The sequence below is a fragment of the Enhydra lutris genome, unplaced genomic scaffold (genome assembly GCF_002288905.1).
Source record: "Enhydra lutris kenyoni isolate GAN:26980312 unplaced genomic scaffold, ASM228890v2 scaffoldscaffold5, whole genome shotgun sequence".
Classification (NCBI taxonomy): domain Eukaryota; kingdom Metazoa; phylum Chordata; class Mammalia; order Carnivora; family Mustelidae; genus Enhydra; species Enhydra lutris.
Window position 1 is genome coordinate 18,506,043 of NW_019154089.1, and position 22,490 is coordinate 18,528,532.

Sequence of the window (22,490 nt, forward strand, 5' to 3'; positions counted from 1 at the left end):
TTATATGCTTGGGCACATAGATGTAATAGCTTCAGATGTTCCTCATGATTCTAGATGTTGAGAGGAGAGGAAGGGACATTTAGAGAGCCTCTCAGTGTGAGTTGCTGTGTCTAGTGCATTTCAAGACCTGCTTTATATACTCCTTAAATAACCTCGCTAGGATTATTTTATAAATACCCATTTCTAGGTCATTATGGCTTGGTTATTAGTCATCAAGTAACAAAGTTGGAATTTGAACTGTGTCTGGTTTTGATTTTGCTACTCTGCTTCTGTCTGATCGGGGTGAAGGTCAGAGGATCAAAGGTGTCTTGGTCTCCATGATGATAGGAGGGAGCCCAGATGTTTAGAAAGTGCTTGGAAATCTCCAAAAGAGAGCAGCTCTGAGGTTCTGTTTTGCCATTTTTAAAAAACATTTACCCATAATGTCTCTTTATAGGATAATAAAAATGAACCATCTGTGGTTCATTGGGAAACATGTCTCAGGCTTATTAAAAATATATGAATTTTTATTTTAAGACGGATGGCCATATTATTCAAAATTGTAAGCCAAAATGTATTATCTATTATTAATTTATTTTTAATAGACATCTTTCTTATAGATTAGCATTCTAATTACTTCTGAAAAAGTGGGCAGCAGCGAGATGAGGTTTCCAATTAAAATTGTCCTGAAGATAAATGGAGGTCTTGGGCTGAGAGACTTCACCCTTTCCCCAACCGGGAGCAATCCTAGCTGTCACAGCACGGGGGCCAGATCAGGCTTGTCGTATGTGCTACATCTGCCCCCAAGAGTTTGAGGGTCTCCTCAGGAGTGAATGGGGGAGCTTCCAACCATGCTTTCTGGAAAGGGCTGCACAGGGGAAGGTGAAGGTCATGGGGAGAACCGCCTCCAGCTTTCTGCTGCTATCCCCTCCTCTAGGCTGCCTGCCCTTCCCAAGGCCCCTACCCTGCCTGTTTGCTAATCCTTCTCCCAGGCAAAAGGCAAGAAGTGCCTGGCATAGTGACTGCGGCTCACATTATATGACAGAAGAGCATAGGGGCTCTTTCAAATCTTTACGTAATTGAAAAATCCCCACCTTTATAGTTTGATTGAAGCTCAGTCACATCAATTCCAATCAGGTCACATTGATGACAAGCCGTCTGTGGTCAGATGTTTACATCTGTCAAGTTGGAGAGGTGGAAAAGATTGGATGCTGTGCCCAGGGAGTGTGGCTGGAATCCCAAACCTGTCACACACTTGTTGGGTGGCTTCCACAATTACGTTATCTACCCAATGGCATTTCCTTGTATGTGAAGGACACTGCCTCAGGTCTTCCCGAGGATTAGGTGGATACCCAGAAGTGTGTAGTTAGTAAGTGGGTAATAGGCATGGCTCCTGTCCTTTCCCCTCTTGTCCATTCCTGTGTGATGTGGGAAACTGAGCTCTGGGTCACTCTGCCTGTCTGTCAGCCTGGCACTGTCTTTAAGGGACAATGTGTAGGAGCCCTGGACCCTCTCTCAACCCCCTGGTTCAGTGTTCCTTGCTGCGCTGGGCATTTCCATTTGCTGGGGCTTCAATTCCTTCTGTAGGAAGAAGGGGGAATGAACAGGGACATTGGATTTCTAGCCTTGCCAGTTCTTTATATTTTTAGTTTATCAATCAGTTATGGATCTAGTCTTCAGCAACCTCTCTAAAGTCACCTATGCTATTTTCAGTTCATATTAATTTTCTCTAGAGATACCAAGTTTTATTAAGTTTATTACTTTTGGGTAAGTCAGAGTTCTTTTTAATCAGTCCTAGTTTACTTCTCTTGCTCTTCTAATTTTGGTATATTTTAGGTTTTCTCCACATTCATGTCTTTGTTTAACAAAGTGAAAGCATGCCAATGCTCTCCATATTCAGATTTTAGGAAAACGACTTGTAGACTTATATAAAAGAACTTTAATGAATTCCTACTATGCGAAGTTGCACTAAGTGCGTTCCATTTGTTAATCTCCTTTTATCTTCCCAGAAATCCCAGAAGGGGATATTAGTATCCCCAGTTTGCCATTGGACAAGCTAAGTTTCACAAAGCTTATGTGAGTCTCCCAGGGTCCCGCAGAGAGTAAGTGCTTGTTCTGGGATCTGGAGCCAGATCTTTCTGTAATGTACTGTTGCAATATTGTAGTGCTACCCCAGCTTCCTTCTGCCTTCCTTCTCCTCTTTATACATCGGAGAGATGGAAGTTATTATTCCCGGAGTTGCTCAGCATTGATTCTTTGCTTCTTCAGACCTGGAGGATTTTTTAAAAGCCTCCTTGTCTTGTCTAAAAAGGCTTTGGAAAGCCGGGGTGTGCAGACTCGGTAAGAAGGGTCATCCAGGGCTCCCATCCAGCAGCTTGCTTCTCTCCTGTTGCACTTGACCTTGGCAGCATCTGAGGATAAAGTACCAGACTGCTGCAACTTAATGCAGACCTGACGGAGGAGCAGCCCGCACTTTTAATACCATGCATGTTTAATTGCATCTGGCCAATGAGTGCGTTGCATGTTTGGGTATCTTAGGTGGTTCTTGGGGAAAATCGAGGGCATGTATATCAAGCAATTTTTGAATTATGTCTCTATTAGCATCAGCGAATGTCTCCCTGGGGAAGCCAGGAAAGCTCTATTAGCAGAGCAGTTTAAAACAGGATTGGAGGAAGCAGTAGGGGAATATCCCATAGGGAACAATAATTATAAACAGCACTTCCATGTAAACAGGTCTTAATGTGTTTTCTATATTGAATTCCTGAGAGTGAGACTCTTGGGTGGTGTCTCAGCGCCCCCTCCAGGGCAGCACCCCTGAAGTGCTGGGAACTTAAGTAGAAGGCTTAGTGGGCTCCTCCACCTCCCTGGCTACCAGAACCCTTGAAGACTGAAGACCGTGGCCAGGCTGAGTTGTGGGCAATGTGATGATAATGCCACTGTTGTGTGACCTCGGGCAAGTCACCTCCTTCCTTTGGGCCTCTGTATCTGTAGACTGTTAGCACTAAGCCAAATGTTCTCATACAATTCATTTCAATTAACCTTCCCAATATCTTACAAGGTGGATTATATTACCCCATTTTACAGATGAGGAAACTAAGTCTCATGGGAGTTAGGTACCTTGCCCAAAGTCATTAGTCCACAAACGGCAGAAGTGGGGTTTAAATTCTGGCTTCTGACTCCAATTCAAGGGTCACTTCCAAGATACCAGATCATTTCCATGCACTGTAGGAGCATTTATTCCAGCTAAATAGTCTATGAAATATATCTTTTTGCTACCAGAAGCTTGGTGATCTCATCTTGGCTTTTGCAACACCCTCTCAACTTATTTAGACTCTGACAGCCATGGGAACAGATATATTGCTCATTAGTACTGTGTTTTATGGCCGCTGCTGTTTCCAATGTTCTAGGGGTTATGACACAGGCCAGTGCACCCATAAGGCATGCTAACTGAGGGCTGGTTGTCACAGAGATGGTGCTGTAGAGAAATGTGGCCCCGGCAAGGTCATATCTCTTCTGTCCACCTTGAAAGCAAGTACATCATGGAATCATGAGATCATGAAAACTTCAAGGTTGGAAGGATCTTAGGTGTTATCAGTGGTTTTTCAAACCCCTATAAAAGTAAGGACTTCTTTAATTAAAGGCAGTTTGCATGGAGGCTACGTCAAATAGATGAGAACAATCAGATGCTGGATTAAAGAGCGAGAGCAGGAGAAAGTTTTCTGCCTTCCCCAAATCCCATATGGTGCTCCTTCTGGAAATTTTGCAGATCAGCATTTGGAAACCACTGATCTAATTCAATCTGCTCATTTTATGGTTGGCAAGGGTGAACCCAGAGAGGAACATGGATGTGCCTGGGGACAGGGCTAAGGCTGGCGTCCAGGTAGACCGACGTGATGCCTGGGGATCTTTCAGCAACACAGAGGGAGCGGTGAGGGTGTCGGGGCTGGGCTTGAATGCACTCTCAGCTCTTTATCTATGAACAGGGATGACCATTAATTTGTGCCTTAAGCCACTCATTTACCAACTTTCACTGAGTATCTATTTGTCAAGTAGAAGCATTTGCTCTATTCTTGGGATATACTCTGAAATATTAGGGGATAACCTCCAGGCAGGCCAGAGGGGGAATAGCAAGCTTGTCAATAATTAGAATGTGTATGAGGCAGGGAATAGAGAGGTCTGGAGAAGGAGCCAGGCTTTGAGGGAAGACAGAGGCCCACTGGAAGGGAATGAGAAATAACTCTGTATGGTATGGGATGTGGAGTCTTTGCTGGTGAAATTGGAAAACTTTATCGTGGTCCCCCAGATGCATTGTGAAGTGTGAGGATGCTTGGAAGGTAAACCTCTGGGCTTGTCACTCATTAGTTATTTTTTCATTCATTCAACACTCTGGGGCATTTATAATGTGTTGGGTGATGTGTCGGGCAGAAGAACTATGTGGTAAACAGGACGCACACACTCACTGTCTTCACAAACAGTCCCTCCCCAAGGCTCCCCTTTGTCGTCAGGATAAAAGCATTTTCTCATTCATTCAATAAGTGTCCTTGGTGCCAGAAGCAACTCTTCTCTTAAAGCTGATTCCCTCGGGAGGTTCAGCTGGCTCCTGAGGGAAAAGACCACCTCAGCCATTCTCTCTCTAGTTCTTAAAATAAGCAAATGTGAACACAGGTGACTGTCAAAAGCCAGTATACTATGTTAGTACCATCATTAAATTTTTTTTTTTTTTTTTTACTCAGGCTCTTCACACACAAATTCATGGACAAAATGATTGCTTAAGCAGGGATCTGTTTTTCAGGGGCAGTTCGAGATCAGTCAGTGCAGAAGGGTACTGTGCATGTGTGCACATTGTGATGGGGGCGGATTAAAAGTCAGGAGAGAATGAACAGAAAGATCCGCCCAAGTGGGCATTGATAGTAGAGGGGCCTGAGAAGCAGGAGAGGTTGAGAGCCCTGGGGCTGGAGAGAGAGGAGATGGAGGGGCGCGTATGGGAGAGGGAGGGTGAAGGCAGAGAGGAGGAATCTATGGACAGGTTTGACTTTTTAATCTTTGAGTATTGCCTTGAGGGAGATAAAGGAACAATACAGCAGTGCTTCCTTATTTCCAGGGCATTGGTTCAATGGAGTACGAGGCCCAATATACTGAACAAACAATGGTGTGTGTGCCATTGAACTCTCACTTCAGAAAACCTCGCCTTCCCAGCCAGAGCGACGCCTGAGGAAGTAACGGGATGGACTGCCCTTGACAGCCAGGTTTGTGGCACTGGAGACAAAGGCTGGGTTCCTCCCTGGGGCTGGCTTTGTCGGGGGGAGATGGTGTATCACTACGGTGCAGGTCCCACATTCGTTCCTGGAACTTTCTTTTGCAGTATATGGTCTCTGGAGATTGGGGCATAACGAGCTGTTGGTGAGCTGTTCATAAGCTCAGCAGACTCTTAAAGGCTAATGATTACAGGATGGAACTTACTGGACACCCAAGTGAACCACAGAGAAATCAAGTGCTTGCCTCAGAACGAGTTGCATCTCCTTCCTGTTACTGCCGCACCCTCTCACTCCCGGTTCCTCACTTTTCCTCTCCCTACTTCTGACCACTTCGGTCTTCCTTCCTCTTTGCCTCTGCCCTCTCCTTCCTATCCTGTTTCCCTTGTCTCCTTTCTCTCCAGTTTCTTCTGTGGTTGGAAATAGGGTGGCTCTCAAAGCAGGTTCATTTTATTCCTCAGGCACACTCTATATTCACTTTTCTTACTGTAAACCAGGTGGTGGTCCTTCTCTGTCGGGACCAGGGATGTGAGCACTGGTGTCACCACCGCACTTGGCCTCAGAGACAACGTGGGACTGGGGCAGCAGGCAAGCTATGGGCACTTTCACTTTATTTGTAAGGTAAGGGATTATTAAACCCTGAAAGCTCATTCATGTATAACTTGTGTAATTATTATATAAATAAGTAGGAAAACATGTTTTTACAAAGCAAGGGAGTTACACGTTTGATGTTTCTCTTTTACTAAAGAACCTCAGACCAGCCTCATGCAGTTGCTCTGGTTTGGATGTGGCCCCAACTTTTCTCAGACTCTATCATCTTGGATAGGAAAAGACATTTAAAAAATTTGACCATGCTTGCTACGACAGACGTCAAGCTACCAGGTATGCTAGCAAAACTAGTGTGTCTTTACGCTGGATTTTAGGAGACTTTCTCAGCTGCGGGGTGTGGTCGGGGGAGAAGGTGAGCTTTAGCAGAGTGGGATCTGGGATCAGTCTTGTTTGAGGGGATGGCTTTCAAGGCCTGGGCAGCTCTGGATGTCCTTGTGAGGTCCCAAGGATTGGAAAGGTTTCTGAACACAGAATGCATTCTTCTGATGCAGAATGCATTTCTGTCCTTCTGTTGGTCATACAAGTAGACAGTTCTAGACACAGAACTGGGGGCCCACTCAGAGCAGGAGACAGGGTCTTCCTCATGAGGGATGAAGGCTTGGGGAAGCTCCTCCTAGTTACCTTGAAAGAGGCATATTCTCGGAACATCTTAAACCTTGGCAACGTATAAATGATAATGCAATTAACAGATGTGGTAGTTAGAGAGAAAGACCAGAGAAGTAATGGAAGTAAAAGTGTCCTTGTCTTTGGATATTTTAGAGAAGGTGGGCAGAGAGAGACTGCTCAAAGCCAATATTTAAGGAACCAAGGCTTAAGCGCACCATTTTAAGTATGACAATGTCTATGGAAACATTAAAAATAACCAAATCTGGAGGTAGAAAGAAGAAAAAGAGAAGAGAGAGGTTTGGGTCTAGGGCTTTGGAGGAATAATCTACTTGGGTTCCTCTGTTTACTCAGTTCTGGGAGGGTATATGAACCCTCGGTCTGTATCTAGAAGTGTCACCAAGGTCATGCTCCTTTTAAAGGCTCTGGGGAGAATCCCTTCCTTACCTCGTCCAGCTTCTGGTGGCTGCCAGCGCTCCTTGCCTTGTGGCCCTCCCTCCCATCCCTGCTCCCAGCTTCACACCACCCTCTCCTCTCTGTCTGTGTCTAACCCCTGCCTGCCTCTTTTATGATGACATATAGAACTTAGGATGGCATATACAACCCCCGTGGATAATTAAGGATAATCTCATCTTGAGATCCTTAACTTAATCATATTTGCTAAAACCTTTTCCCTTGTAAGTTGACATTCATAGGTTCTAGGGATTAGGACAGGATATCTTTGGATGGCCATGACTCATCCCACGACAACCTAACTGGACTGGGTTATGAGTACTTTACAGAGAGGAGTGACAACAAACATTTGGTGAGTAGAAACAGTGATGTTCCCAATGCTCCAGCACAGTTTTACTGTATTTGGACAAGAGAAAGGGCTCTGTAGTGGGACTCAGAAGACTTGACTTGAGTCCTGAAACTGTTACTTTCTACCCTTGAAGTCAAAGCCCCAGAACTTGAGTTTTTTAAAAAAACTGCAGAATTAGTTCAACAGTAACATGAGATGTCCATATCTGAAAAGATTTCTCTGCTGTCCAAGTGCAATACTCAATGGACGAGGGGTTCCTAAGCTATAAAGACTATGCAGGCGCTAAGTCCATAAGAAATAGTTAAAGCGGGGTATGTGTGGGTAGTTGGCTTCTTATGCACCACATTTCAAATCTTTGCCATCCAAAATCTCCGAAGTAATACCACGTGTTTCACACATTTTAGAATGCATGGGAAGTTGACTCTTTCTAAAGACCCCAATAAACAGACCTGGATGCTCATGGTTTCCCCGAGGTTGTGAGGTTATTACTATTGCTATTATTTTTGGTGGTGGATTGCATAGCCTGTGACATTCCTGATTCTGTAAATAAGCTATGGTTAGGCACACAGCAAAATAACCCTATATGGAGACAGGTGGACGACATGGCGGTCAGAGAACCCACCCTGAGAAACACTGATGTGTGCCTCACCGCCACAGTCCATGCTTGGCCCTGGAATGGTGAACTACTTCTAAAGTTGCTTTGGCAGCACCAGTAGACATGGTGCTTTGGGAAGAGAGGACTCCCCTCTGGTGAGGGGGAGGCTGCCTCAGGTGGGCCCAGTGAGCAGCAGGGGAGGGAGAGGCGGAGCATTCACTGGTGATGGTCTCTGAGCTTACTGCAGGGCATTACTTGTCTATCACCCCATGCCTCTACCCCATCTTCTCCTCTCTGCAGCCCCTGCTGTCGTCCTCACCTTGGACACCCTTGGAGGGCCAGAGGATGAGTCTGACTGACTGGCGGTTAAGATGAGGTCATTAAGGTGGCCCTAATACAACATGGTTGGTGTCTTTTAGGAAGAGGGAAGGACAGAGTGAAGACGGGACACATGGGAGAAGATACCATGTGCTGACGGAGACAGATTGCAGTGATGCTGCCACAAGGCCGGGGACACCTGGGGTTACCAGAAAGAGCAAGAGGCAAGGAGGGATTCTCCCCTAGAGGCTGAAAGGGAGCACATCCCTGCCAACTCCTTGCTTCTGGGTTTCGAGCCTCTAGAGCTGTTGAAAGAAGCAATTTCTGTTGTTTTGAGCCATCTGATCTGAAGTAATTTGTTACACGAGTTCCAGGAAGTTAATACAATCATCATCCTCCTGTCTCCATTTTGACAAATAAGGAAAGTGAAAGCTAGGGAAGGAAAGGGACTTGCCCAAGGTCATCTGATAAATGGCACATCCAGGATTGGAACCCAGCTCTTTCGATTCTAGGCACAATATCTATACTATTCTGAACTTACTGTTGGAAAATAAGACAAGGATAAGATGGAGTGCTGAAGAGAGAGTACCAATAGGTTCTTGAGAAATGCTCTCCTGCTCTCTTTAGGATGACTGCGTCACATTGGTCCCGGCATATTTAATAGGACGTGGTATTTTCCTCTTGGGACTCAAATGGGTGAACAGAATTTTGGATGTCACATACACATTAAACATGGCATTTTGGACCATATGGGAAAAGCTCTAGCGTAACAGATGGTGTGGTATAGACTTAATAACAGACCACAGACCCCATCTTACTCATTGAGCCACTTGGTTTACAGGATAATGGGCGAAATTTTAGAGACAAATATCTCCACCCTGCTATTGCTATATTTTTGGCAATTTTATGTAGTTTCTCTAAACCTGTCTTCTTCTTTATATAAAAGAAACAATGAGGGGCGCCTGGGTGGCTCAGTCTGTTAAGCATCTGCCTTCACCTCAGGTCATGATCTCAGGGCCCTGGGGTTGGGTCCGCTGCTCAGCAGGAAGTCTGCTTCTCCTTCTCCCTCTGCCTCTCTCCCCCAGCTCATGCTCTCTCTCTCTCAAATTAATAAAATTAAAAATTTTTTTTTTTAAAAAGGAACAATGATATCTACTTTCTAATGCTATTTAATCTTTTTCCTTAGAGTGTTGTTTGGAGGCTCACATTAGCTCATGTGCACCTGGCACTATGCCTGGGACATTGTAGGTGCTGAGTAAATGTTAATCCCCTCCTTCACCCAGGGTTCCTGGAGGCAGTCTTGAACAAATGTTCTCTACATTTTACCCTAATCCCCTCATCACTATAACATTAGATGAGTAACTGATATTTTCTGTGATAATGAAACCAAAAGCTATAATCTTGAGAAGCTGAAGCAGAAGAGAGATGGACATGTTCGGACATGGAAAAGAAGGACAGGGTAGTATTTTCCACGACACCTTTAGCCTTATAAGGAAGTTTCTCTGGAACTTTCTTTTACATTAATTTGTCATCTCAGTGGATAACTGCTTTGGAGCTCAGAACAGGGATGAAACATGTTTTGGGGATCTGGTGGAGAACAGGGGCTTTGCTCAATTGTTACAGACTGGCAGTCTGAGTATAGGGTTTGAGAGGAGCACGTATAAGGGACTGAGGGCCTGGAAGTGTTCCTATGTACTCCAAGAACTATTCTTCTGGATTGTTAGATTTCAGATGGTTTTCAAGAAAAAAAAAAGTTTTCTGAATGTGCTTCAGCTTCCAAAATCTCAGGGAAACACAATCATGGAATCATAGAATGATGGATTCACTAAATTTTAGCTGAAGCTTAGCAAGTTCTCACATGCAGGCCTGGCATATAGGGCAGATAAAGGGAAACCAGCTTTGTTGAAGCAGGGAGGAAGGGTCTGCCTTACTGCTCCCACCACAAAACTGGGAACAAGGAAATGTTCAGGTCATTGCAGAATTCCATGAAGCAGAGACTGAAAATCATCAATATTTTCATAAGGAAACTGAGATCCAGATGAAAATGACTAGGCTAAGATTAAGTAGAGATCGATCATTAATAGAAACCAAGTCTCTTGACTCCCTAGTCCAGAGCTCACCCAACCACATCATCCCACATTCAGTCTCTGTTCTAGCTCATCTTTGGTTGGTACTTCAGCTAGTCCTTTGTCTACAAATGTATTTCATTATTATGTATATTTATGGCATGTGATGCCTCTTGGAAGAGAAATTATCTACACTATCCAGTTATGGAAGAATACACATTGAATATGCATTATATATACATTGAATATATATTGTTGGAGGCTGGTTTTGTTGAAAGTGTTGCTCATAAAAATTGGAATCTTTTCAGAAGTCTGATTTTATGTGATAAAAATGATATAAACAAACTAGGTCCTATTTGGGACAAAATCTCATAAGGAGGAAGAAAATATTCACTTTGTGAAATTCTTAACTTTGGAAACCAAACCACGAACTTTCTAGTCACAAACAGCATGGGTTAACCTGAATTTTTACTACTTTCTCACTAAGGAGTAGAAGGTAAAGTCACAGCTAATGAGGTGGTTTTATGGGTAAGGATTCTTACGAGGGTTAGGGTGCAGGGCTGGGAAAATGAACTGGCATTTGCTAAATGTCTTCTAATTGTCCAGCACTGTGATTAGCATTTTGCAAAAGTTTTAACGCCATCATTTTCCCACCTACTTCTTCAAGTTAATCAACATAATGGCTTCTAAAAGTCATCGGCTTCTACTGACAGCAGAGCTAACAGACTGAGAGAGGACTGTGATGTTTTGTGCTAGTCTCACCCAGCTAGGAGTCCACCAAGACCCACATGCACATAGGGCAGGGAGAAGATCTAAACCCCTCCCGTTCTCCAACTCTCCGGGCACCGAGTTTCCGCACCACGGACAGCGCATCACTGGGGCGGTCTGAGGAAGGCGAGAGATCCGGCGCCGCGGGAAGTTAGCCGGTCGTTTGCAAAGCTCCCGGGTCGCCGCGGAACTTTGCGTGCGTTTTCTAAACTCATAACAACCTAAGCTGAAAAACACATTCTCAAAAATAGGGAAGCTCAAGAGTTCGCTTACCGTCTGACAAATCAATCAGCCCGAGGTAGTGCAAGAGTTTCAGAGAAGAGCACAGGACCGCCACTATTCCCAATGTTTGGAGCCCCTCGGACTCGCCCTCCGCCCGCATCCTGCCGGGAAGCTGGCGCACCACCCAGCAGGATGCCCGCAGGCATTTAAAGCCGGGCTTCCAAGCCGTCCTTCCCGTTGTTCTAAGTGTACGGTTGATTTTCACCAGTCTGTCTTCCGCATTCCCTCCCTCCCTCCCTTCCACTCCTCCCGCTCCCTCCACTTTTCTCCTCCTCCCAGCAGGCAATCTCTACGTGGTTTCATAGTAATCTTTGCTTTTACCTCCTCTTCTCTGAAGGAAATCCCGCCAAAGGTTTCACCAAGCCCCGCTACACCTTGCTGCCTGAGTGTAACCCTAACTGGCAGCGTCTCATGGCACATCCCCTTGGGACTCGGAGGGAGTGTGTGTGAACCTAGACCATTTCAAGACCTAAGGGAAAAGACTTAACTGCTTTCGATCTGTGACAGGCTTAGAGGGTAAGGCTATTTTTCAAAAGGACAATAATTTGCCTGTAGTTCTCCTGTAAAAACCAATCAAGCTTATTCTGGACTATAGGTGGTCCCTGTTTTGACATCACAGACGGCCCCTGAAAACTGGATCACCAAGAAAGTAATTGTAAACTGGGCTGAGTCTACAGTTGTATTTGTGTTTGGGCAGGTTTTATATCCGTAGAAGAAATCACTAAAAGCAAAACCGACTGAGCAAAACTAGAAAGAAAGCAAAAGATGGGGAAGCACAGGCGTGGGTTATAGGTGTGTCCTAAGCTTCTGGGCGCTGTGGGTGGGGGGCATCACACTCTCCCTACATGGGATGGGCAGCAGTGAGCCAGGTGGGAAAGGGGGGCCGACATGCAGAAGAGGAAGACTGGGACTTCCATCACAGAGACCTGGCCTTGGGAAAGTTCCTTGATCTTCATAAGGCCCAGTCTCCTCTCCTGGGAATAAGAGCGTCTACGCCAGGCATGAGAACAGAGCTTGCACTTAGCGAATGCTGGCCTCAGATTCGGAGAGTACACCACGTGGGCAACGGTGTTGGGGGCAGGGGCGGGAAGGACACTCTCATGACCTGCTGTGGATGTAAATTCATGCAACCTCTTAGAAATAAAAAGTATTGGGGGAGCCTGGGTGGCTCAGTGGGTTAAGCCTCTGCCTTCGGCTCAGGTCATGATCTCAGGGTCCTGGGATCGAACCCTGCATCAGGCTCTCTGCTCAGCAGGGAGCCTGCTTCCCTCCCACCCCCCCCACCTGCCTGCCTCTCTGCCTACTTGTGATCTCTGTCAAATAAATAAAATCTTAAAGAAAAATAAACCTTAAAAAAAAAAAGAAATAAAAAGTATACATACACTTTGATCCTGGAATTTTACTTAAAGGGATACCTAAATACATGTGTGTGTGTGTGTGTGTGTGTGTGTGTGTATGTATGTAAAAGGATATTCATCACATCATTCCATGAAGCAGAGACTGTAATAGTAGAAAACAGAAAAAACTTATGCTTATCACTGAGGAAACTGGTTAAATGAATTATAGTGCATACCACACAGCCATTACGAATAATCAACACATTTCTCTATCTTTTCTACGAAGAACACTGAAAATACTATTAAAGGAAAAAAAGTTGTTCAGCATATTGCCATTTTAATTTTGAAAAGAGAAGCACATACACCATCTGTGGGCATATATGTAACATAGTTTCAGGAGGGTACACCGATGATCGAGAATTTATTTGTCTCTGGAGAAGGGAACTGAAGGCCTGGGTCAGAGGGAGGCCCATTGTTGAAATGTTCTTCCACGTATATAATGTATTTTAAACAACAACAGTAATTAAATGTGAACCATCATCTCTCCTTCCTTTCCTTCTTTGTGAAGGGGGAAGATATTCTATGTATCAGACTGAGGCTCGGCAAGCTCTCGTCTTCTCTGCTGCATATTTCCTTCTTGGTTCTACACATCAATCTCCCCTCTCATCTGTGCCTCGACAAGGGTGTCCAGAGTCAGCTCACTCCAGCTTGTGAAAGCTGATGGTCAAATTTTTAGGGAATTAGCCAGGCAGTTGTTAAATCTTTGGTGCTTTGATCAGCTACAGTAGGAGCATTTACGCTATGGAGATCCGGCAGGGGGAGGAAAGGGGCTGGGTATGGGGATGGGAAACCCCACTGTCACTGCTTTGCCATTCCAGACCCCACCTGCCCAGAAGGAAACCTGACAAATTCACCTGCCCAGAGGTTTGCCTGACTTTCTGTGTTTCCCCTCTTCTGGAGCCCTAGTGAGTATAATGCTTAACCCAATGGGCTTAGTGGAATTTTAGGCATTAGCATAGCCAGACATGAGGAACTGAATTAGGAGCAGAGAGACTTCTGCTAAGTCAATACTTTGTTCTCTTGGCTTCTCTAGCCTGTACCTCTTCTAGTTTCTGCTGGCTTCTCGCTCCCTCTCTCTTGCTTTCTTTCCAACAGCTCTCTGCCTTATGAGACTGGTGCTGTCTCTGACTCGCTCCTCCCTCTGCATTCTTCCCTTTGCAAACTTATGCACACTCATTGTTCCAGATGTGAGTCGAGGCAGGTGATGCTGATATCAGCCATGTTTCTGTCCCACATTTTTCACCTTTTGCCCTATTTCACCTCACGCACAGCATTCCTAGTTCAGTTCCACTGACATGGACTACTGAGCATCTATTAGATGCAAGGTCAAGTGCCAGGAGCTAGACTTCCTCCCTTGCTGCTTTCTGGAATTTCTGGGAATAAATGACATGAGAAAAAGGAGTAGTGGCTCCTACTTTCTGCCTGCTGACACCATGTAAGGATTTAAATTTTTTTTTTTTCCAAGTAGGCTCCATGCTTAGTGTAGAGCCCAACCTGGGGCTTGAACTCATGACCCTGAGATCAAGACCCGAGCCAAAATCAAGAGTCGGATGCTCAGTCGATGAAGCCACCCAGGTGCCCCAAGGGCTTAAATTCTTCCAAGAACTCTGGCCTCAAAGCCTGGTCTCTTTCTGATTATCTCTGAACGCTGAGTTTTAGGGACATTTGCGTCTCAGGTTACTTATCTCAAAGGCAATCAGACAGAATGAACTACTATTTTTTAGCCATTGTGGGGTGCTTTATGCAGGCCACCTCCCGTATTCTTACAGCATATCTTTGGGGTATTACCACATTCATCTCTAAGAAGATCAGCGGTAAATTCAGGTCTCCTAGGTAGTGGGTGTCTGAGTGTCGGGTCCAGATCTATCTTCCTCCAAAGTCCATATTCTCCCACATGTCCAGCTAATAAATGATGTATCTGCGGTTTGGTATTCGTGAGAGATCCATGAATTGTTTATTAGAGAGCCTGCCTTTTCCTCACATTCCATTTCCATCCAGAATCACGTGGCATCCACACAGCCCTTCCCTCAACATGTAACCTCCTTTGAAATTTTTATTGGAATTCCATCTTTCACTTGATGAGAAGTTTTTGCCCTAACTGGAGCACCTGTGGAATCCATTTCACAAACTGTTTTTTCTTACTTCTACACAGATTGTAAGGTGAATGTGTCTGCGTTGTAGGTGTGAGCCTGCACAGAACTGGGCACTTGTCTCACTAATTTGTCCCGATTTACTATTTTTCAGCTGAGAATCTTCACGTTGGTGGCCCTCTTCAACTCTTTGTCAGCACTGGCAGGCTTTATTTTCCCTCTGTGTTGGGCTGTTTGCCATAAAAAAACAAAGGTTTGATCACTCCGAGACATTCTCTTTGGGTGTGGATGGCAGAGGTGGGGCTAAAGCAGGGGTGTTGAGGGAGGGGTGGGGATGGGTGGGTGGTGATTTGACCTCATGTACTAGATACCTGACTTTTGTTCTGACCCAGACACCACAGAAGACTGTATTCCAATTCAGACCATTACATCCTGACACCTGAATACTGGCCATGAACTTCAAGTTCCCTTAGGAATCTTGGGGGCCAAGATGGTCACACTTACAGATGTCTAGTGTCTTAGCTCAGGCTACTGTAATGATATACCATAGACTGGGTGGCTTGAACAACAGATATTTATTTCTTATTGTTCTGGAAGCTGGGAGGTCTGAGATCAGACCTGGGATCTGGTGAGAGCCCTCTTTTTGGCTTGTAGATCGTTGCCTTCTTGTCCTCACATGACAGAGACCTCTAGTAACTTCTCTTCTTTTAAAGTCACTAATCCCATCATGAAAGCTTGATCCTCATAACTTCATGTAAACCCAATTACCTCCCTAATTACCACCTCTAAATACTGTCATATTTGGCATTAGGGCATCAACATATGGATTTTGGGGAAACACAGACATTCAGTCCATGGCATCTAGTTTCTGCCAAACAACCATTAGTTCACAGAATCATTGCTTTTCAATTTTAGCTCTGCCAACGTCTAGCTATGTGACCTCGGACAAATAATTTAAACTTCTGGAGTCAATGTCCTCCTTTTTTTTTTTTAAAGTTTTTATTTATTTGACAGACAGAGATCACAAGTAGGCAGAGAGGCAGGCAGAGAGAGAGGAGGATGCAGGCTCCCTGCTGAGCAGAGATCCCCATGCGGGGCTCGATCCCAGGACCCTGGGACCATGACCTGAGCCAAAAGCAGAGGCTTAACCCACTGAGCCACCCAGGCGCCCCCCAGTTTCCTCATTTGTAAAACGGGGATATTATTGGAACCCATATCCTAGGATTGTTGTAATAATGAAATAAGATCATGCTATCCCCTCTTAACACGGTCTCTGACACCCAGTGAATGAGACTGCAACACAGATGCTCAGAGCACAGCCTCCAGGACCAGACTCCCTGCATTGACTCCTAACTCTGCTTCTTATTCAGGTCTCTGATTTTGGTGAGTTACTTCTCTGTGCCTAAGTTTTCTCACCGGTAAAACAGAGATAATCATAGTACCTACTTAAGAGAGTTGTAAAGATTGAAATGGATTAGTAATTAAGCACAGAAAGAACTATACTAGTATCATTATCATTATTATCCATAAGCTTCAGAAGATAATATATCAGCTAGGCCTGATGGAGAAGTCATAGATTGAGTTGTTATAGTTTGGAGCTTTGAATCTGGGGACAGGAAGGAATACTATTTAAGGTAGGGGAATCAGACTTCCTCTGGAAATTTCTGAGTGCTTGAACTTCAGTTTTCTAGCCACAAATCTTCCTTCCTGACAAATGGTTTCAGGTAAGTATTTGTTGCTGCTTAAATTTCACTTGCATGTCAGTCCCCCGCAGTCAGAAAATGAAACTCTGTTTTAGTGAGCTACTTCTGCCACTCTCAGTTTGCTCACTGCTGTGTAATCTGAAGTAAACAGAGGTCCTGTGGTGTAGCACCCCCAAGATTGGAGTAGTTCATACAGATAAATGAAACCACACGCGCAAAGCCATGTCCACATTCACTGGACACAGAAAGGCTTGTTGGTGGTACGTGGGTTTCTGAGTGGTCTCTTGGTAAGGTACTGTCTAAATCTCATTTGGATAAACTAATGTGGTAGGAGCCTCATCTTCCAGAACGTTCTGCTGTTGGTGTAAAAATAATGCTAATAATTCCATTTGGAGTTTTCTTTTCTTTGAAAGGTGGGAAAGAAATGAAAGAATTCCTCAGAGCACCATCTTTGAGCTCTTGATTCTACCAGAAAGCAAATTATTTAACTGCAAGATGGTTATGGTTCAGAGAGAAAATCATTATTACTCCCATCACTGGTCAAAATGGGAAAATTATTTCTGTGTTCTTTATCCTAGCCCTTACCTTGGAGCCCTTTTGGGGGCACTGGCTAAGTTTGTTTAAATTAGTTTTATAATGATGATGTTAACTGTACAACAGTAACGTAATGTACTTCCCTCCCTCCCTTCCTCACTCCCCTTCTTCCCTTCCCTCTTTTCCTCCCTCTCCTTCTTTCTCTGTTATTTGTTTGGCATGTGTTAGACACTGAGCATAGATAAAAAGAAAAGCCTTTCCCATTAGGAAGTTCACAATGTCTAAAAAGTCTTCTAGAATTTTTACTTCGCAGGTTCTCTTTAACCTTTCCAATTACCTGTATATTATAGTTTCTCAACACATATTTGTTGAAAAAATACAATGCCCTAACTTTAAGTTAGGGTGCAGCATTATTTCCATTTTGCTGATAAGAAAACAGGGGCAAAGAGAGGGAAATAAGTGCTATTAGCATTTTCTTGGTCTGGGCACTGTGCTGGACTTTCACATAGATTTCTCCTTTCTCTGAATCATCACAGCAACCAGTTAGGTGTTCACTGGTACCAACTTCCAGAGGAAGCTCAGGTAGGGTTGAGTATCTCCCGGGAGGTGACACAACTAGTTGGTGGCAGAGGCAGGCCTGGAGTTCAGGTCTGTGTATTCTTTCATTCAGGGCATTCTCTGGCTACCGAAGGCTCTGATTCCTCTGGTGAGGAATGGTGGGTGGTTAGGGATGGGCTGAGAGTGGGTCCTGGTCTTCAACTTTCCTGTTTCTGCTCAGTTCTTTCCCTCAGGCCCTTTGCTTCTCTCTCCAGGAATACCTACGGTATCAATAGCCAACCCTTCCTCCACTGGGTTAGATGTTCTACACATTTGATCCATTTGGTCCCAACAATGATTTTACTTCTTTGCCAGTCATTAGTGCCCTTGATGGGCTATTTATGGTTTTATGGGGATGGGACAGATGCTGAAATGTAAAAAACCTCACCACATCTACCTGGAAGCCTGTCTATACGTGCATCATTGGAAAGAGGTGTCCAGCTCCAAACAGCTTCCTGTGCAATCCAACTGGGCTGGTTCTCCACCCCCGGCTTCAGCCCTCTGTTAGTTAATTCTCAAAGACACATTTGTTTGTTTCATTTTGATTCATCACCAGCTCCGTGGAGCCTGGGGGCAAGGGAGGCAATGGGAGGAAAGCTTTCTGGTTTTTCCTCTTGGGTTGTAGAAAACCCTCAGGAAGAACTATCCCAAACATCCCTAGGAGATCAATTTTGGGAGGATCCTGAACTCTGCTTCAAGAATTCCATGTCCTTTGGGATGAATTTCAGGACTGTCCCCCACCCCCCAACCTTTCAACCTGCAGGCTCCTTCTACATTCTGCCCTCCCCTACCAGGGTCCCAAGCTGAGGAGGTGGACATGTAGGTCTCTTTGCTCAGAACAGGCTAGAACACGGGAGTTCACGTTACCCAGCAGGGAAGAGTAATGATCACATTTATTAATGAGTGCTCAATGTGTGTGTCAGTTGCCAGTGCAAATTGTTGATTTGAACAAAAGTTAACTGTTGGTGGAAATTCACTTGCAAATCTGTGAGATATGGCATTTAGGTATCCACTGACATGTTTCAATTTCTACCTCTTTTGCTTTCTCAGGAGGGATCCAGGCTCTGTTGGAATTTCAACAGAAACTCCAATTCGATATGCACATTGTTTACTTCCTTCTTTCCTTTCTTCCCTCCTTGCCTTCAGCTTCAGTGCTTTCTTCCTTCCTGCCTTCCTACTTTCCTCTCTCCCTCACTCCAATATCATGTTTCCTGTCTACTATGCCCCAGGCACTGGGGATCCATCACTAAGATCTAGCTCAGCCACCGAGGAATCTCCAGTCCAGGGACTGTCCTTACAAACAGAATCACAGATGGGGCACAGTTCCAACCAGCTATATTCCAAACAGGATGCATTTGACATTGTCTTCCTTGTACAGAACTTGACCTGTACTGCCCTCTGCCCATTCCCTTGTGGATTTCCCCACATGGAATGTTCTCTCTTCTTTTCTCTGCCAACAAAAGCCAACCCGTCAGGGACCAGCTGAAGGCCTGATGGCCCACACTCCTCCAGCCTGCCGTCCTTTCTCTGAGTGCAGAGCATGTATTTGTTTGTCAATTGTGTGTTTTGGGGGGGGGGAATCTCTTGCTTTAATTTCCTGCATTGCTAATTAACTCTCAGTTGTAATGGTGAGAGTTACTACTGTAGGAAGGCAGCATTCCAAGGACATGGGATTTGGGATCTGAAGGCAGACCTGATGCTATTCGTGTCTCTGACACTCACTCATTGGATAACTTGCAAATAACTTGACTTTGCTGAGTCTTCGTTTTTGCAACTGTCAAATGAAGACTGTGGTCCTTCCTGAGTCCCAGGACACCCCTGTTGGCCATGAATACAAGGATGGTTTCAAATACTCTGGCAGAAGCATCCATCTTCCTACCTCCAAAGGATCCATCTTTAGGACCCTATCCAGGGCCCGACGTGAAATAGTCCTTAGGCTGAGCTTTGCAGACTGGAGGGAGGCATGTTTGCTTTTATGTTTATCCACCTAATAGACAACCCCCCAACTCATTTATTTCATGGGATCATAGGATCTTAGAGTGGCAGAGTAAGTCTGAGGACGCAGCCTCAAGAATTATCCAGTGACTGCTGGTTCTCAACCCTACAACACCTGAGGGGAGGACACATTCCTATTGGGAACAGTGGCCAAGGCAGTGACTCTTGTTTGATGATACGGGAAAGAAGATTTCAGAATCTCTAAGAGGCAGATGTGTGTAATCAAGGAAGGTTCCCAAAGTGATTATTCTATGTGCCCTTCCCCCATTAGAACCACTCCAAGTCCTTTAAAAAATATTATGAAATATTTCAGACATAGAAAAGAGGTCTAACAATAATCTGATGATTCTCATATACCCATTGTGGGAAATAGTTACACCAGCAGAACGGAAGCCCATGTGATCTGCGCAGATTGCCCTCGTGCCAGGAACTGTATACTGAATTTGGTTTTACATCCATGCATTTCCTTTTAGTTTTACTGCATATACCTATATCACACATATATATGCAAAGTGTGTGTGTGTGTGTATATATATATATATATATATATAACATATATATATGCTAAATAGTATATGGCATCATTTTATATGCCATTACATTTTATATAGATAGAATCATAACACATGTAGACTTCTGCCACTTGCTTTTTATTGTTTTGCTCAAGCCTGTGTTTAGGAAGTTCATCCATGTTGACATAAGTAGCTGTAATTCATTTTCACTGTTGTAGTCTATTCTGTTTTGTGGCTATGCTGTGGTAACTTCACTGTTCAACTGTTAGTAGACAGTTAGGCTGTTACCACATTTATGCTATTGCAAACCATGTGGCTCTGTTCCTCATGCACATTTGCAAGGATGCCTTTACGGCAGTGGTTTCAATAAGGATTTTGTTCCCTATTGGCATTGACATTGGCAACAATGTCTGGAGACGCTTTTGGTGGTCATAGCTGGGGGATGCTCCTGGCATCCAGTGGATAGAAGTTGGGGACGCTGCTAAATATCCCACAAGACACGGAATATCGCAACAAAGGAATCCCTGTCCCCAATGTGAACAGTGTGGAGGTGGAGCAAGCCTGCTTTAGGGTAAGAGCAGAATTGCCACATCACAGAATCTTTACTAAGCATTGCCACACCGTTTTCCAAAGTGGCTGTACTAATTTACACCCAAACCAGCGGTATGTGTAAGAACTCCCGCACACTCCCATTTTATAGATTAAACACCTGAGGCCTGGGATGGGTGCTCAGTGACTCAGACAAGGGCCTACAATGGCAAGGATATGAATAAAACTTTGATAAAGACACAGATGTTGTATTTTTTTCCAGAGAGGACACAGGAAAAGAAGAGAAATCTAGCCCTTCAATGCAAGAGACATTTACAAACTGTCTAGTAGGCACCAGGAGCTATGCCTTATACACATCATGTCTCATCATCCCCAGTTGTAGAACTTACTATATGGGGATCACACAGCACACATAATAGCATGGACTCTGAGGTCAGAGGGACCGGTGTTGGGTCCTGTTAGTCCCGTGCTTTGTGAAAGTTACTCGACTACTTTAAGCTTTAGGCTCCTCACCTGTAAGATGAGGATCATACCAGTACCTGCACCACAGTGGTGTTGGTGATGGAGGAAATGCAATGGGGGGGGGGGGTCCATGAATATTAGCTGTCATCGTCGCCGTCATCATCATCATCATTATCACTCATTTAATAGGTAGGGAATGGACACTCAGAGGTTGAATAAGTTGCACAAAGTCATAGCTAATAAGTGGTAGAACTAGAACTTGAACTCAGGTCTGTCTGACTCTGAAGTCCACCTCATTTTAATTGTACTGTGTTGGCTCCCCCAGAGGGGAGAACTCCAAGCCCCATCCCATTAATTTGGGCTTTGGGGGAGGGGGTGCAGCCCATATGAATTACTAAAAGTGAAACTTTATCAAATACTTTTAAATAACACATTTTAATGGTTTCATGAATATTTAGTAACTCAACTAAGTCAAACAAATGTTGCCAAGACTTCAGCGCCCTGGGGACCTGCTGCAGTAGACAGACAAGGATGATCTGTAATTATAATGCAGACTGCATGCAAACGGTGATTCTGCAGAATATGAAAACAACTCGGTCTCTTACAAATTGTGACTATCTCCTTTGCCATGTTATTGCTGTTAACCTGCCCCATCCTCGAAGACAAACCAACGGAAACCTATCACATCTACAAAGGATCACAAATTTCGAATTAGTGGTGTCAGAATGAATGATGCTTGCCTTCCTATACCCTATTTGCAATCATGTCCTCCAATTTCTCCTCCGTTCCCCATCCCACCCCCTTTCCTTCTGGGAAGACATTTGTCTTCAGAGACTGGCAATGAGGCATTTGCCATTATACACATTATGACATATTTTACATATGCTCCAAGAAGCTGGGGCTAAATTACACTGGTGAGTTATTAAAAACAGCTCTCAAAGTTATTATTATTTATTGCATTTCCAACTCTCTGCAGCAGCTGATTACACTGCTTAATCTTGTATTTTTTTAAATCCCCCCTCCCTGAAATTAATTCTCCCTGCAATGAATAAACAAGGTCAGCCACACTGAGCACCCTTTGGGAAAGAAAGTTTGGATTCTAGAAAAGAGTTTTATTGACAGCCCTGGGCCTGAGTCTCCCTTTCTTCAGAGGAGGAAGTCTCTCATTTGAAGTTTGAGCACCTCTTCTCCACAGCGCTTCCAGAGTTCTCCAAATCACACGTCTCTCCATGTTAGTCCCCTCCACACCGTGTCCTTGACCATCTTTGACCATCATCGAAGGTCTTCAGTGCCATGGTCCTTGCTCACCTCCCAGCCTCAATTCCCACAGCCCTGCCTCTCCCCCTCTCCTCCCAAAACTCTGCAGTTGTTGTCATC

General features: G+C 44.5%; 1 protein-coding gene across 6 annotated transcripts in view; it reads right to left on the minus strand.

Annotated features, from left to right (window-relative positions):
* Positions 1 to 22,490, minus strand: part of LOC111140971 (potassium voltage-gated channel interacting protein 1) — a 344,579-nt gene that overhangs the window by 35,294 nt on the left and 286,795 nt on the right. Inside the window, exon 1 of one of the 6 annotated variants that reach the window (XM_022493257.1) lies at positions 11,266 to 11,353. The exons of the other annotated variants lie outside the window; for them this stretch is intronic. The gene's annotated coding sequence lies outside the window, so the exon portion shown is untranslated. Of the gene's footprint in view, positions 1 to 11,265; positions 11,354 to 22,490 lie in introns of those variants that run through there. 6 annotated transcript variants of the gene reach the window in all.